A 17,071-nucleotide genomic window follows, 5' to 3' on the forward strand; every position below is an offset into this window, starting at 1 on the left:
GGGTAACCCCGTTCCGCCTGTGGGGAGCAACACCATCCCAGCTGTGACCTTCACCATCAGCCCTGGTCTGAAAAGACTTTCCTCACCGTCACTACCACCCCCATCCTCCATCCTTCCTCCCTTTCACCGCCTTCCATCCTTCCTGTACATCTCGGGGTCACGGAACCAGGTCAGGCCAGCCCATGATGACGTAGAGGATCTGCACCCCCGGCCCGGCGACGTGTCGGGTGAAAAGCCCTCGACCTCGGGGTGCTACATACACATCACGGTTTGGGTTTTCTTGCACCTCATCAGTGCTGAACAGGGTTTTCTGAACTTGTAACTCAGGTGGGATACTTTCTCTCAATAAAGAGACCCAGCTCATTATGGAGACTTATTTTCAAGGCAATGAATGCTCCATGGGGAAAAATATGCAAAGTAGCTCATGCCACCCAAACCAAATCTTCATCTGTAAGTAGAACTGTTTCGTTGGTTTCCTCCTCATCAGTACAGTGCAGGCTACTGTTTGGCTGAATGAGATGGCTTTTCATAGGCGGCAATATCGGCTTTCAAAGAGTCTTTTCAGTGGCCGGCAGTATTTCCCCTGAGCTGCATTAAATTCAGCTCTCATTCAGCCATCCAGTATATTGCTTAGTTCTGACGAAGGGCAAAAAATTGAAAAATCCAAAATAGTGCTATTGTCGTGTGCTGTTCAGCGATGCACATGCTGGGTGTCATGGCGGCATCGGATTCTGCAGAGTCACACACTGCAGAGTCCGACAAACAGCCTGGTATCCGTTAGTTGCACAGTCTGTCATGGGTGTCGGCTGGTTCTGGTTTGACTGCTCTCCAGTACAGTAGGAGTTAATTCATCTGCTAAGAGCTCAGGCCGATGATCACCAGCTGCCTCTACCCTTTCTAAGGCTCTCGATTCTGGGGCTGAGTGCCGGATATAGCTTTTGGCTTCCTCAATTCTTGTGGTTATCCAGTTGTATGGTGATCTACAGGTTCTGCGTGGTGTGTGAGTCTTCCAGTTATTCATTTATTTCTTACCCCTTTGATGTTACTCCCCAGTGCACATACTGTCCATACTTTGTGTTTGAGTGCAGTGTTTTCATTTACCCTTGTCTGTGCTTAGTGTGGGGGTTTTGGTTACTGGGTTTCTGGCCTGCTCCCTGGGTGGGGGGAAGTAGTATCATGTTTTAGACATCAGACAGGGCCATGTTGGAGGCTCAAACCTAGCTACCATCAAGTCTTCAAGATAAAGGACAACGCAGGGGCCCCAGTCTTAAGGCCCCGTTACACGCTACGATTTATCTGACGATCTCATTAGCGATGTGACACGCCCAGATCGTAGTTACGATTTGCCGAGATCGCACATAGGTCGTTTATTAGCGGTCACACATAACAATCTCACAAGCGACGCTAAATCGTTCAACGATATATTGTTTGACCAAGGCGGTCGTGTGGATGTTGTTCGTCATTTGCAGGGTGTCAAACGTACCAATATGTCTGCTGCGTTCCAAACGATGAACAATATTTTGAAAGTGAACGACGTGTCAGCAATCAACGGTTTTCAACCTATTTACGATTGTTCGGAGTCGCACGTAGGTGTCACACGCCACGACGTCGCTAACGATTCCGGATATGCGTCACGGAAACCGTGACCCCGCCGACATATCGTCAGATAAATCGTAGCGTGCAACGCCGCCTTTAGGGTCAACCTAGGAGCCCCTGTTCCATCTGTACATCCCTGTGACAGCTGTCCACAGAGTGGTCTATGACTAGGCTGACATAAGCTATTCTACATATTTTCCCATGGAGCATTAGTTTGAAATTAAGTCTCCATGCCAAGATGGGTCTCTTCAATAAGAACCAGCATCCCTCCTTAAGAGAAACTGTGCAATGCTTCATCTACCCTGTTATTGGGCTGCAGGATAATGAGAAAACCTGATGCTGAGACACCCCCCCCATAAAATTATAGTTGATTGATAGATTTTGTAACAGTAGGACACCTTTTATCAAAAAGGAATTATTCAATAAGGACCATCTCTTTAAGACGTATGAGTGTGGGTTTAGATTTGACAGCTATTATATAATGCCTATGAGCCTCACTTCACCACTGATCCATGTTCATATAAACGTTATGTCTTTTTCCACATTATAAAGCTAACACCCCTCAGGTTATAAATTATGGGTGTAAGGGGACTCCTATGTAAGGTCTGATTTATAAATGTTGCCAACTTGCCATCTCTAGGTTGCAATTTCCTGAAAAAAAAATGTATTGTGTATCAGCCAAGGAAAATGGCATTTGCAATACTCCATGGGTCTATCGTGAGTAAATTGCAAAGTCTAAAATAAGAACAATACATTTCTAAAAATACCAAGATTTAACCTTTAGACACTACTTAATATTTCTGATTCTCTGATATACAGAATCTCTTAGGTTGCTTTTTCTTAAATGCACGCAGTTTTTTTTTTTTTTTATAGATTTACATTAGATAGTGTTTAATTGTAAGATGTTATATTTAACCACTTCCCCTGCATGAAATCTTGGCCTCAAAGTGGTTGTTCAATACGTAAAATGTCTTCAATAAGTATTATACTCGTATATAATCAAAAACAGGTGGGCACTCTCGTCTTGTGGTGCTCGAATCCCAGGATGGATTCCACAGTAGAAATGAATAAAGATCAACACTCACATCAAACTTGCTTCGTTCTTTTTATGATCCTTTTTCCAAGATATTAAGATTCACTCATCACTAATGTTCATTCAATCCATTTTCCAAGATATTAATATAGTACAGTGACGCGTTTCGGTCACGTATTTCAGACCTTTCTCAAACCATGTATACAAACAAACAAACAAAAGCTGTTCAACTTGGCCCAAGGATAACTTTGCTGATTAAGCACCATATTGTCCTTGCAGAGGCTCTCTGGTGTCAGATCATAAAGACACCTTTTAATTGACCCCATGTGGGATAGAAGGCCCTTCAAGATAATTAACTATTACGACACTGGCTATTATCACTTCTCATGGCCAACCATGAGATAGCGGAGTCAAGAAGTCCAGTGTCAAATACTAGGAGAGCACGTCAAGGCAAAAGGGGAAAGGCAAAAGAGTAAACAGGTCAAAGTCTGTGGTGAGATCCAAACACTATGTACACTCAAAGGAACTGGACAATAGAGAAGTCAAAATTCCACAGAGAAAGCTATGACTGATAATGGTCTGACCATTGTCAGCCAGCTAAACAGCCATATAATTATCCTGAACTTGCGACGCCCGGAATAAACCCAGCAGTTCTGTCCAGATTGGGCAGCTTGCCAGAAACTCAAAGTACTGGCAGTCCAGCACGTCCATCTGATTGGGCGAATGAGCTGTCACTAACAATACTGACAGCCTGACATGCCCCTGATTCTATAGGATGACTCAGCTGTCACTCACCGCGTGCCTAGAACACTGTGAGTGATACATTCATGACACCGACATCTATGGATATACTGTACATTACTCCTTGGGTTTTAGATTTTTCTTGCTTTTTGCTGAAATCGGATATAAAATGTCTCCTAGACCATTTTTAACTTGTTTCTTCCAGAACCATTTGCACCCGTCAGAGCCTAAGCTATTGACTTTCATATCATCGCTCTAAATCACTCATTTCTAATCTTCTAGTGTCCACTTTTAATACTTTTTTTGCAAACTAGAGCCAACACTACTTATGACAATATTAAAGCGAAAGTTTCTTCAACTTTTTTTGGGCTCCCATTCCAGACTTGTGTAAGGTGCATCGCACGGTGCTTCCATGGACGTCTGTGATCTCACTATTATGATGCATACGAGGCACCTCCACTGCTGTGTTTGTTGTGCCAGAACTGATAGACCTTGTGCTGAGCTGACTTGTTGATTCCGATATTTTCCCTGCATGTCACCTCTTAGCTTTTGAATGGATGGACGGACCTCATTTCATATTCCTCCAACTGTCATGACCTCACATAATGTAGTTGACAATTTTCTTGGCCAAGAGACCGGTATCAATGAGCTGGATGGTGATGCGGTTTCTCTTTAGCTGGGAAATCTTGGCTGCTCCTCAAATTTGAACCAGTGACCTTTCGCTTTGGATTCAATCAAGTAACACACTGAGCTATTAGGGAATGTAAGAACAGGTTGTAATTTGTTGTAAACAGGAAGAAAAAGATTTTTCCACCACTAGGAGTAAAACAGTAACAATGTAGTGACATTACAAGAATCTGCATAACTAACCGTATGCTAAATAGTTGCAAGTCAAATTTGTGTATATGATTGTAAAGATAATTGTGTATAAAAGGAAGGTAGTGTCAAGTTCAAAGCTGTAGTGGATGGTAAGATATTGAGCCTGAAAGTCAAAAGTTCAAAATATTGTTACCCTTTTGCGCATCAGTGTATTCCTCAATGATAGCAGGTGTAGTTCTATCTTCATTTTCTGAACATAATGCACCTCAGAGCTTGACTATAGATGGATTTTTATTGTGACTCAGATGAAAGCTGATATCTAAGAGATGCCGGACATCATATAAAGAAAGTTGTCAGTCCCTGATAGAACTGACCACTGGATCAAAAATCCCAAAGATAAGAGAAGTTTACATGACTAAAACACATTATGCTGAATCCTCACTCATTAAACAATATATCTATCTACTCAGCTCCATCTGCTATGTATCCTGATGCTTGTAGATTGGACTGCATTTTCGTGGTGACAGGTTTCCTTTAAGGCTACTTTCACACATCCGGTTTGAGCACTGCGGCTCAATCCGACTGTGAAACCTATGCAACGGATGCTGCGAAAACACCGCATCCTTTGCATAAGTTTTTACATGCGGCCCGTCCGTTTTTTTCCGGTTGCGGCACGCTACTGAGCATGCGCAGTGGAAGAAACCGCATGCGGCGGCCGGATGCGTTTTTTGCCGCATCGCGCCGCATCCAGCGTCCATAGGCATGCATTGAAAAATGCGCCGCAGCAGCCGGATGCGGCGCGATGTGGTTTTTTTGCCGGAGCAAAGAACGTGCCAGGGAACATTCCATCCGGCCGCCGCATTGGCTAAATCTGCCGCATGCGGCAAAACCCGGACTGAACGCAAGCCCATGCGGCACAATGCGGCGCCAATGCAAGCCAATGCTGGAAAAAACGAAACCGGCGGCAAAAAAAACGGTTTAGTTTTTTCAGCAGAGCGCCGGATTGTGCCGCACTGCTACAGCCGGATGTGTAAAAGTAGCCTAATACCTCAATACCTACTTTACGTGTTAGATCCTCTGTGTATTTTTTTTTATGGGGTCTTCCTTTAGCATTGTGTAATATATTCTGTCTGAAATTTGTCTGTGTGCTTCATGGATATAATCTGACATTTTTAGAGGAACTACTGCTCCACCATTTTTCTTCTGCTTAATGATCATATTGTCAGATTTTAGGGATTGTATGGCGCTTTCCTTTTTTCCAAACTGAGATTATTTGATACTTTATGGTGTCTGTCAAAATGTCAGATTTTACTTTTTTATAGACCCGAGTTTGGTTGTGCCAAGTTTGTGGGATTTAGTTTGTCATCTATTTTCTTCTATGGTGTGTCTTTCATATTGGTTACCACGGGAAAGACTATTCTCCTTGTGGAGACCTGACAAACAAGTCTGGCTGTCAGTGAGGGGACTTATAGCTGCAATGTGCCTCTGAGAAATATTCAAATTGTCTCTCCAGGAAGGAGACAAACTCTAGCGCCACCTATTGGAAGTAGCAATCCTAAAAGTCAAAAGTGGCTTTTTAACAAGCCTTTTCATATATAAGGATTTATGCCAGATCAGAACCCCAATTTGAAGACACAGTGTTTTGGGGTGATTGCCTTTCGTCAGTGCAAAGTATGGGTATCTGATCTGGATTGGCTAACACGTAATTGTACGGATTGTACTACAAGATAATTTTTATTGTACATCAGAGCTTTTCTAATCACAGCTCTCACTTTCCTGAGCTGTGTGCTTGTTCAAAGGCCCAGTTTTCTCTAAATGTAAGTATTATAGAGCTCCTAATCTGTCACTCAACTAGGAGTGCCTGCCCCCCAAGCAACAAGTGAGGAGAGGCTGCATAGCTCTGAGCTGCTCTGAGCTGCTCAAGAGACAACTTGAGAAAACTAAAAAAAATACTGTTTGTGATCTATGGGGCAAAGGTCTATTAAAACACTATGTCAAATATCCTATATACTCTCACCCACCAGAGCTTCATCTATGAATATCGTGCTGCTGCCATGAAATAAATAATTCATTAGACCTAGTAATTAGGTAGTTTAATTGAATCCCAGGTGCTCACAATCAAATTCTACTAAATCCGTCCTTGTATTTGATTGTTGCTCTCAAAAGACATCTTCAAGAATCTCTGGCATGAAGCATAAAATGTTAATAGAGCCTATTTATACATACTTGATATGGTTAATTATTATGAGACTGTAATATGATAACAGGAGATATTAAAGCTCAAGGAGAGGTGACCTGAGATTTTGACATTTGTAAATGAGGATCTGAGTCACCATGACTCACAATGGTCAAAATGGTGGAATTAGCATTGAAAGAAGCAAAGAATAATGCACAATCCTGCCGTGTATATACAGTATGACAAAGTGATTAAGTGTGCTCAGCCTTTCCTAACATTGGGACCTATCAAGATAAAACACTAACATTACACTAGAAGTCCCAGGAATTTCGAGCTCCATAGGGTTCCAGTGGTAGAAATGTCAAATAAACCCTCTCTGGGACTTCTAGTGCTAATGACACCAGCTACTATTGACTGTGGCTACCCAGAATATTGCCACCGAGAATATTTTTTCATCCTGGCTGTCAAGGACAAGACTATTAGTCATTTTTGTTGCCATGTGTTGCATTGTGTAGCCCCGATCTGAACAGTATATCTTGGTTTCTCCTGCTACATGAGTGCTACTACAGGTACAGAAGATCTAAGCAAAGCAATGATGAAAAGTTTTCAAGAAAACCTGTCATGTCTCCAAAATCTATTTACACGCTGCTTCTGCACATACAGTTCGGTCCAGAAATATTTGGACAGTGACACAAGTTTTGTTATTTTAGCTGTTTACAAAAACATGTTCAGAAATACAATTATATATATAATATGGGCTGAAAGTGCACACTCCCAGCTGCAATATGAGAGTTTTCACATCCAAATCGGAGAAAGGGTTTAGGAATCATAGCTCTGTAATGCATAGCCTCCTCTTTTTCAAGGGACCAAAAGTAATTGGACAAGGGACTCTAAGGGCTGCAATTAACTCTGAAGGCGTCTCCCTCGTTAACCTGTAATCAATGAAGTAGTTAAAAGGTCTGGGGTTGATTACAGGTGTGTGGTTTTGCATTTGGAAGCTGTTGCTGTGACCAGACAACATGCGGTCTAAGGAACTCTCAATTGAGGTGAAGCAGAACATCCTGAGGCTGAAAAAAAAGATAAAAACCATCAGAGAGATAGCAGACATGCTTGGAGTAGCAAAATCAACAGTCGGGTACATTCTGAGAAAAAAGGAATTGACTGGTGAGCTTGGGAACTCAAAAAGGCCTGGGCGTCCACAGATGACAACAGTGGTGGATGATCGCCGCATACTTTCTTTGGTGAAGAAGAACCCGTTCACAACATCAACTGAAGTCCAGAACACTCTCAGTGAAGTAGGTGTATCTGTCTCTAAGTCAACAGTAAAGAGAAGACTCCATGAAAGTAAATACAAAGGGTTCACATCTAGATGCAAACCATTCATAAATTCCAAAAACAGACAGGCCAGAGTTAAATTTGCTGAAAAACACCTCATATAGCCAGCTCAGTTCTGGAAAAGTATTCTATGGACAGATGAGACCAAGATCAACCTGTACCAGAATGATGGGAAGAAAAAAGTTTGGAGAAGAAAGGGAACGGCACATGATCCAAGGCACACCACATCCTCTGTAAAACATGGTGGAGGCAACGTGATGGCATGGGCATGCATGGCTTTCAATGGCACTGGGTCACTTGTGTTTATTGATGACATAACAGCAGACAAGAGTAGCCGGATGAATTCTGAAGTGTACCGGGATATACTTTCAGCCCAGATTCAGCCAAATGCCGCAAAGTTGATCGGACGGCGCTTCATAGTACAGATGGACAATGACCCCAAGCATACAGCCAAAGCTACCCAGGAGTTCATGAGTGCAAAAAAGTGGAACATTCTGCAATGGCCAAGTCAATCACCAGATCTTAACCCAATTGAGCATGCATTTCACTTGCTCAAATCCAGACTTAAGACGGAAAGACCCACAAACAAGCAAGACCTGAAGGCTGCGGCTGTAAAGGCCTGGCAAAGCATTAAGAAGGAGGAAACCCAGCGTTTGGTGATGTCCATGGGTTCCAGACTTAAGGCAGTGATTGCCTCCAAAGGATTCGCAACAAAATATTGAAAATAAAAATATTTTGTTTGGGTTTGGTTTATTTGTCCAATTACTTTTGACCTCCTAAAATGTGGAGAGTTTGTAAAGAAATGTGTACAATTCCTACAATTTCTATCAGATATTTTTGTTCAAACCTTCAAATTAAACGTTACAATCTGCACTTGAATTCTGTTGTAGAGATTTCATTTCAAATCCAATGTGGTGGCATGCAGAGCCCAACTCGCGAAAATTGTGTCACTGTCCAAATATTTCTGGACCTAACTGTACCTTTACTTGTGCGATTGGATGTATAATTTCTGAATTAAAGGCAAGTAAAGTTTGTGAATTGCATTGTTATTTGATTAATAGCAGCTACAGAATATCTAATAGGTGGGTTGGGTTTTGCTAGTTATTCCCGCCCCTGTCTACCTGCCTGTCCTTCCTCCCCCTTTCTCTGTTATAGCAGGGGGAGGTGGGAGGAAAGAAGGGAGGAGAAGGGACAGGCAGGCAGACAGGGAAGGGGACAGCCAGCAAAACCTGACCCACCTATGAGATATTCTGTAGTTGCTATCACTCAAATAACAGTGCACTTCACAAACTTTACTTGCCTGTATTTCAGAATTTATACATCCGATCTCACAACTAAAGGTATGTATAGAATCAGCATGATAGCACCAGTATAGCACTGGCTTTAGTTTATGTAGCAAAATCCTGGTGGTTGGCTCTCTTTAACACACTACTGGTGATTTGTTTTCTAAATCTTGTACAGCTACTATATAATTTACCTAGTGCAGGGCATTAGGGGTAATATATAACTTAGCGATTCAGGGAACACTAAATATACAACTCATGCATGGCCCTTCAGGTCCTGCACTTTGAGATACAAAAAAAACCCTTAAAATAATTTGAAGTGAAATCTGAAGCAAATGACAAGAAAATAAATATCTGTTTCCATGCCAAACAAAAAGGAAGAACATTTGTTCAATTGTTGTTTAAATGAAGAGCTTTGTATAGATAAAACTTCCTTGAAGTGTTCCTTTTGTATTCACGTAATAAGGCCACATCAGCTGAAGGACACTTGTGTAGAAGACAGCAGAAACAATATAATATGTTGATGGCTCCAACAAATAAGTCCAATGCTTTTATGTTTGTGTTTATGCATTGTCATTGTGTTTGATGTACAGGTCGCAGAAGGAAACCTCTTGTGAACAGTTAAAATGAAAAAAGAAACAAAGATGCAGATGTCCTGCTAATCTAACCTGTGCAATACACTATTTATAGTGGTTCTGCAGGAGAAAATAACTGGCTGGTCCATGGAGCAAAAAGCGGAAAGGCCCTCCATCTACAAACAAATGCTGCCACAGTGAAAATATTTCCATTATATGTCATAATAACATGAACTCAAAGAAATCCATGAGCCCATTATTATATAATACAGTGATTTAATTGGTTCTTAGGCCTATTTCACATAAGAATATTGATAAATGGATAAACGTCTGACCATTAGACATCCTGTTGCACTTATTCTGTATACTGTTCCGAAAATAAACAAGAGTTTGAAAAAACTCCCCGGGGTGCCCATTGTTTCGGGCGTGGGTTCCTTTTTCTTAAGGTTGCCATTTTTCTGGATCGCAGTTTGTGCAAATTTGCAGCAGGCGCTCCATCATACATTTGAGATACAGGTGATTTTATTGGTAAACTTTCTAATGTGACAGTAACGGGCTCCACCATTTTGGCGTCTTTTGACTTCATGTTGCTCTATACATCTATAGAACATCAGAAGGGGTTGGAGGCGGTTGCAACTATGCTTACCGGCTCCGACATGTCATCAGAGTGTGCAAAGCTTGTCCCGGCGCTGCTGGAGTTCATCCTCAGGAGGAATTTTTTCCTCTTTGGGATGATTACTTCCTGCAGCGTCGGGGGACAGCCATGGGGTCCAATGTGGCCCCAAATTATGCTAACACGTACATGGCTGTCTTCGAAGACAGGTTTGTATACACTTCCATTTTTTGGCAACAGGTTCAGAGCTGGTGGCGTTATATAGATGATGTCTTTGGATAACCGAGAACGGGAAATTTTCTCTGTCTCGGGTGTGCCTGTTGTGAGAATATGATCAGGGGCTCCATTTTTTCTTTTCTCACCCACATATTACCAAATGTTGCCACATTGGTGGGAGATATACGTGCACCAGCTCCTTTGTGGTGTATGTTGTCTTCTGGCTTTGTGGGTTGCTGTACGTGGGTGAGACTACTATGGAGATCAATGCTCGTATTGCTAAGCATAAGAGTACTATTAGGATGGGAATGATGGCGCTTCCTATTTCCAAACATTTCAAGGATAAGGGTCATAAATTAATGTCAGTCAGTTGAGGTTTCCTGTCATCAATGGGTTCTCACCACTCAGGAGGAGACAGACTGGGTATTCTGAAAAGAAATGAACTCAGTTGGATATTTCAGCTGGATTGCCTTCAACCAAAAGGATTGAATATTGAATATGATCAACATGGTTTTCTCTATAGTTGAATTTCTGGTAATGTCAGATGTTGTTTTTAATTACTATTGTCCATGTTCATCTTTTTTTCTTTTACTTTTCGGTTATGTCACAGATGTGAGATTACCACGATTGTGTCTGGGAAGATGGAACGGGACAGCGATGAGGTGGTTGGTAATGTATCATACTCCCTTGTCTCTCTCCCCTTCCCTCCTCCTTTATACTTATGGTATATAATGGATTGAGGATATATGTGGGGGTTTTTTTCAATTTTCGGCCACGGCTTTGGTGGGTTGTGCTTGGATGTGACGATAAATTTATTACCAAAAAAGGTAGAAACGGGCAGAGTAATAAATAACATTAACAAAAAAACTCAAATCCCCAATAAAAAATACTTTATTACTAAGTTATTAAAATAAACCCAAAATACACAAAACACCCCAAAAATTATAGATGTAAAAATCAGTAAAAGGTCAGGATGACAAAAGAGGAGGGAATATAAAGGGGGACCCTAATTGACTCTAAGGGGACTTTCCCCTACCTGACCATGGTGGGTATGACACCCTAAAGCCTGCTTTACACAGGATGACCGATCGTGCGATTTCACGATCGATCGTACCCGCCCCGTCGTTTGCGCGCCATGGGCAATTGATTGCCCATGGCGCAAAAACTCGTTAACCCCCGTCACACGTACTTACCTCCTGGGTGACGTCGCTGATGGCGGTGAACATCCACTTCTTGAAGCGGGAGGGATGTTCAGCGTCACAGCGACGTCACATGGCCGCCGGCCAATAGAAGCGGAGGGGCGGAGATGAGCGTGATGTAAACATCCCGCCCACCTCCTTCCTTCCACATAACCGGCCGGGAGCCGCGGGACGCAGGTAAGCTGTGTTCATCGTTCCCGTGGTGTCACATGGAGCGACGTGTGCTGCCACGGGTACGATGAACAACCGGCGCCATGTTTCATAAATGATTTTATGAAACCTAGCGACGAGTACACGACGCACGATTTGTGAGCGATACTGCGTCGCTAGGAGGTGTCACACAACCCGACGTCGCAAGCGACGCCGCATGTGCGTCACAATAACCGTGACCCCGACGATCTATCGCACGATAGATCGTCTCGTGTAAAGCACCCTTTAGTTTTCGAGCGGCCCCGTTCCATGTCGGCTATCCCTTTTCCTAGCCCTATGCAAAAAAACAACCCTAATAAGGAAAGAGATGAAAAGACACCAAAATAGGGTTAGGGACAATCCCCAAAAAATTATTTTCTCTACATTTACAAATTGATAATAGATATGGGCTCCGTCCAGAAAATATCAGAATGCCCCTAATTGATATCGACTAAAGCTATTCCTGACCCAGCTGATAGAAAAAATACATTGCCACGTAGGATATACAAACATTATAGGAGGATGAAATTGCTACATGACCCTGCACTGTGAATGAAGAAGCACCGTTAGTACACACATTTTCAATGGATCAAATGGAAGAAAGAAATACCTCCTGTATGAGTGGGTTGCACCACAATACCCAGCAGAAATTAAAATAATATCACCCTGCAGGAATATAAAAAGCACTACCACCTAACAAAATGTAAACCAAAGAATAGGAAATTGGGATAAAAGTAAATTCTTAATAAGCCCCAAAATGCAATGCAAGAAATAAAAGAGACAGTAATGAGAATAAATCATCACTTCCCTGTAAAGATGCAGTTCTCCAAACCCTCTTTGGACTCAACGCGTTTCCCCTTTCCCGTTTCAAAGGTTCATCAGGAGGCCAAAGGGTCCTATGTAGTGATGATCCATAACTGTGAGGATAACTTTCTTATGTCCTATATTTAGGTGTTTTGCTCCTTATGTGGAATGTGAGGTGGCGATGTGTTTCTACAGCCATAGGATTTTTGTTTTATGTTTATGTTCCCTGTGTTATTAAGGGTTCTTGTTATGCATACATTTTTAAATAACTATTGAGATTTTGTTTGATTAATTATCCAAGCACAGTACTGTATTTTTGTTGCTACTATCATCTTATGTGTATTGTTTTTTTTTTCTGGTTGATTATATTTTTGTGCGGGTACATTTATATTCCCTAAATGTGGTTTTTATAATATATGTTAATCACTACACATTTTGGAGTCCATTGTTTAGGATATACTTTGTCAATTTTTTTTTTAAATATCTTTGTATATGATGGGTTTGACCATGTTCTGACCCTGGATGGTGGAAGGGTCGGCCTACAGCTCATTGATGTTTATTAGTATTAAAGGGGTGGTTCACCCATATTTTTTTTGTCTATATTGATATTATATTGAGAAACAATGTTTCTCTCAAATACCTTATGTTGGCAATAGTGCCTGTGAGCGGCGCTATTGCAGACTGCTGTTCCCCGATCCGGTGACGTCAAGTTTCGGATACGTCACATCCCCGTGGTGGTACCAGTCTTCCTGACTCACTGAGCGGTGAGCGGTGTTTCATTGCTCATCACAGCTCAGCATGTCTCCTGCTTGCAGCGCTCTGCTGTGCGGGAGTAGGGAGCAGATGGGCTGTGATGAGCGGTGAAACTCCGCCCACAGCTCAGTGAGTCAGGAAGACTGAGGCCGGCTGCAGTGTCTATGAGTGATGGGCTGTGGGCGGAGTTTCACCGCTCATCACAGCCCATCTGCTCTTTCCTCCCTCACAGCAGAGCGCTGCAACCAGGAGATTGGGCTGTGATGAGCGGTGAAACGCCGCCCACAGCCCATCACTCACAGACACTGCGGCCCCGTGGGTAGGGGTTGGTGATCCCGGGGCCCGGTGATGAGATGTGAAGTGTAGGGCCTGGAGGGCGCAGGGACGCGGGGGCAGCGCTGTGCCTTGCGGCACTATGGTACTCACTCAGCCTGACACACGGACACAGTTTGTACGGTAAACCAACGGCTGGTAGGACGGTCCCACAGACGGCTGCACCTGCACTCCCGGTAGGTGACGTCTCTCTTCCTTGCACCTGTGTTGTCTGATGGTAGCGGTGGATTCCCTCCGGTTACCCGCTCCCCGACTGCAATCTGGGCCGGAGGAGCTCTACACTTTGCCCGCAGGCGCTGGCCCTGGGGAAACTTGTGCCCTGGCGGTGGCGGTGTCTCCCCGGTAATGGTCGGGCTGTTGCCGTCAATCGGGACTTGGTTGTTGGGGGATCTGCGTCCCCGTCACTGACGGATTTGGCAAATTTGGCGACTCCTAGCCTTGCCGGGGTCCGAGAGGCCCCTGCCCTGGTGCTGACTGTCCTTCGGAACACTGCTCCAGACCACCGGGCACACAGCCAACGGGGTCCTTCCAGGAACTTCCAAACGGTCCCCCTCCGGACAGTCACTGCCGTCGCTGACCTTGCTGTTCTGGCCCTACACAAAGCTGGGCTCTCAGGCTTTCTTTCCTTCTGTCACTTTACTAGCTTTCCGTCTTTTCTACTTTCCTCCCTTAACTCCTCCACTTTAGCTCCTCTTTTTTCCTTGCCCTGCCTGGGCTTCACTCCTTCCACTTCCTCCTCCCTGACAGAACTGCCTGGTTACTTCCTGCCTCCAGAGTTGTGAGCTCCTAGGTGGGCGGAGCCAACCGCCTGGCCCACCCCCTGGTGTGCATCAACAGACTCTTGGAGGAAGGCAACAAGGATTTCTGGTTAGCAGGTGTGCCTACCTGGAGTGTGGGGTGTGGTGGTGTTGTGACCTGTGTCCCCTGGCTTGCCCAGGGCGACACAGGAGCATGTGAAAGAGCGCCTCCATGTTAAGTGGATCACTGAATTGTATGCACGTTTACCTGCAAGGACCTGGGACATTGTCCAATGGGAAGAAGACGCCGGAGCATGCTCAGTAGCGCTCATATGCCAATAGGACTGTTGAATCACATCCTTCTTTGAGGCTGTACTATTTGTTGGCAGTTACCATGGTTACGTGGACGCCGCTCGCTGGGATACATCTCATGAAGGATTACTCTGCACATGGTATTTGTGTTACTGTTTATATTGGATGTACAGTGGAGTATATTAATTGTTATCTTTTAATGCTGTGGTTTAGTTGAAATTGCTAGTGTGATCATGTATTATTGGATGTTTATATATCACTTTGTGAGACACTATTGTGATTGGTTGTACATGTAGGGGGTGAAGATTTGGTGTTTTGGTGTATATCAACTGGGTTGTGGCAGAGTTTTCTCTTTTGCTTGTTAAAGCCAAAATTTAGGGTGAAACGTTGCTTGTCTGTTTTGATGGAATAAAAAAATACGGAGAATACCCCTGGGACGCTGTCTATTTCTCTACTGTGATATGGTAACCAAGAGGATCCCTTGGATTTTGACTTGTGTTCCCTTTCCTTGTTAAGGACGTCACCTGAGGTGCTGCAAACAATTTGTCAGGCGTACAGGGACATCGTCTGATCGTACCACATCTCCTGGGCTGAGGATGAAACAAAAGAAAGTATACAGACAGGACAATGTGGGATTGCAGCTGATTTTTTCTTTGACGTAAAACATTCTTTAAAAACAGGCAGGGGAAATGTTTTACCTCACAGAGAGAAGCAGCTGTGATTTTATGCTGTCCTCTCTGTATATTCTCTTTTAATTCCTCCCCTACCCAGGAGATGTGGTATGATCAGACACAGCCATTACACCATTACACAGTACATAGCAGGGACACATCTATAAGATTATCTCAGCACAGAATCTATTTTATCACATCCAGTTGTGGAAATTAATATTATTCCAAGATCTATTGATTAACATGAACTTTGTTCATAGGATAGCTGCATTAAACTTGACACACCTCAAAGTCTAAAAAGTGTCAAAACTTTCATTTTTAGCATCATCATAAATATAGATGTATAGTAAAATGTGGAATTGTCCAAGTATCTCAAGGGTCCAGGGTTGATAAAAATGTGTAGGCAGAGTTGATTCTAATTTGGAGTCATAGGCCTTCATTCCTCAAGACTGTTTATGTTCCGGCTGGTCTTGAGGAGGAGGCCTGCTAGAGTCATGTCCTCCTGATTCATTCACGCTTCTCGAGATGAATCAGGAGTGGCTGACAAGTGTTACGTGCCTCCGTGTGTGCCTCACATAGTGAACGTTGCTCTACCAGGGACGGACATATTTTAGGTGCAACTTGTGAAGCCGTACAGGGGCCAAAGAAGTAATGGAAGTCATTTCCACATCTAAAGGCCCTGTTACACGCAACGACATATCTAACGATATGTCGTCAGGGTCACGGAAATCGTGGCGCACATCCGGCGTCGTTAGCGACGTCGTTACATGTAACAGCTCCGAGCGAGTGTTAACGATCAAGCATACTCACCTTATCGTTGATCGTTGACACGTCGTTCATTTTCAAAATCTCGTTGGTCATTGTGGACGCAGGTTGTTCTTTGTTCCTGAGGCAGCACACATCGCTACGTGTGACACCCCGGGAACTACGAACAACAGCTTACCTGTGTCCTCCGGCAACGAGGCAAGGTGGGCGTACCTTTCCTGCAGCTGCTCTCCGCCCCTCTGCTTCTATTGGCTGCCTGCCGTGTGACATCTCTGTGACGCCGCAAGAACCGCCCCCTTAGAAAGGAGGCAGTTCGGCGGCCACAGCTACGTCGCTAGGCAGGTAAGTCCGTGTGACGGAGACTAATGATGTTGTGTGCCACGGGCAGCAATTTGCCCGTGACTCACAACCGACGGGGGCGGGTGTTTTCGCTAGTGATGACACTGCGTGTAAAGCCCCCTTAAAGCAGGAGGAGTTGTTCATTATGATGAACTATAAGGGGACATATACTTTTATTCCACAGGTAACCTTTTCTGTCTGTGTCTGCCAGTGACGTATACAGCATACTGTATATCCAAGAGAAATCCTCAAAATTTATACCATTTTTGACAGATGTGTGCAAATTGTTATCCAGCCCCTAGAAGCTGAATAACAATTCAAATGCGTTTTGAGTCCATTGTGACAAAAGGACAATACAAATGTTAAAAAAGTATAAAATAACAAACTGAATTCAATACCGCTCCCTCATTAATCACTCAATTACTTATTTTACAGTATTCTATGCTTTTAGAAGAAAAATGTCAAAAATGAACAATGCCTTTAAGCCTTTTCCTCTTCAGCCAATTTTTGATTCTGCACTTTTTTTTCCCTCCAATTTTTCCAAGAGCTATAACTTTTGTATTTATCCAACCACATTTTACT

The sequence above is a fragment of the Anomaloglossus baeobatrachus genome, chromosome 3 (assembly GCF_048569485.1).
Source record: "Anomaloglossus baeobatrachus isolate aAnoBae1 chromosome 3, aAnoBae1.hap1, whole genome shotgun sequence".
Classification (NCBI taxonomy): Eukaryota; Metazoa; Chordata; class Amphibia; order Anura; family Aromobatidae; genus Anomaloglossus; species Anomaloglossus baeobatrachus.